General features: G+C 48.5%; 1 non-coding gene across 1 annotated transcript; it reads right to left on the bottom strand.

The window, feature by feature from the left end:
• Positions 1 to 487: 487 nt before the first annotated feature.
• Positions 488 to 562, bottom strand: Trnas-uga. The gene has a single exon. It is a non-coding gene; the product is annotated as a tRNA-Ser (tRNA).
• Between the last annotated feature and the right edge of the window lie 257 nt (positions 563 to 819).

The raw sequence follows: 819 nt of genomic DNA, 5'->3' as shown, positions 1-819 counted from the left end.
TATACCATAATTCTGCACAGCATTTTCACTGCAAGTAACGATACTTTAGCGACATGAAAACGAGTGTATTGTCAGATTTCTTCTATCTTCGAAATAACTCGTATAAACGCCAACAATATAGAATGAGATTTTCACTCTGCAGCGGAGTGTGCGCTGATATGAAACTTCCTGGCAGATTAAAACTGTGTGCCGGACCGAGACTCGAACTCGGGACCTTTGCCTTTCGCGGGCAAGTGCTCTACTAACTGAGCTACCCAAGCACGACTGACGACCCGTCCTCACAGCTTTAATTCTGCCACTACCTCGTCTCCTACCTTCCAAACTTAACAGAAGCTCTTCTGCGAACCTTGCAGAACTAACACTCCTGAAAGAAAGGATATTGCGGAGCCATGGCTTAGCCACAGCCTGGGGGATGTTTCCAGAATGAGATTTTCACTCTGCAGCGGAGTGTGCGCTGATATGAAACTTCCTGGCAGATTAAAACAGTGTGCCGGACCGAGACTCGAACTCGGGACCTTTGCCTTTCACGGGCAAGTGCTCTACCAACTGAGCTACCCAAGCAGGAGAGCTTCTGTTAAGTTTGGAAGGTAGGAGACGAGGTACCGGCAGAATTAAAGCTGTGAGGACGGGGTGTGAGTCGTGCTTGGGTAGCTCAGTTGGTAGAGCACTTGCCCGCGAAAGGCAAAGGTCTCGAGTTCGAGTCTCGGTCCGGCGCACAGTTTTAATCTGCCAGAAAGTGCCAACAATCTACATTTCGCCTCAGAAATCCGACATGTATGGTCAACAACATCACTGCCTCGGATTGGGTAAAGTAGATTT

This window comes from Schistocerca americana, chromosome 3 (assembly GCF_021461395.2).
Source record: "Schistocerca americana isolate TAMUIC-IGC-003095 chromosome 3, iqSchAmer2.1, whole genome shotgun sequence".
Lineage (NCBI taxonomy): Eukaryota > Metazoa > Arthropoda > Insecta > Orthoptera > Acrididae > Schistocerca > Schistocerca americana.
Note: the sequence above shows the minus strand (reverse complement) of the source record. Positions and strands in the feature narration are given on the sequence as shown.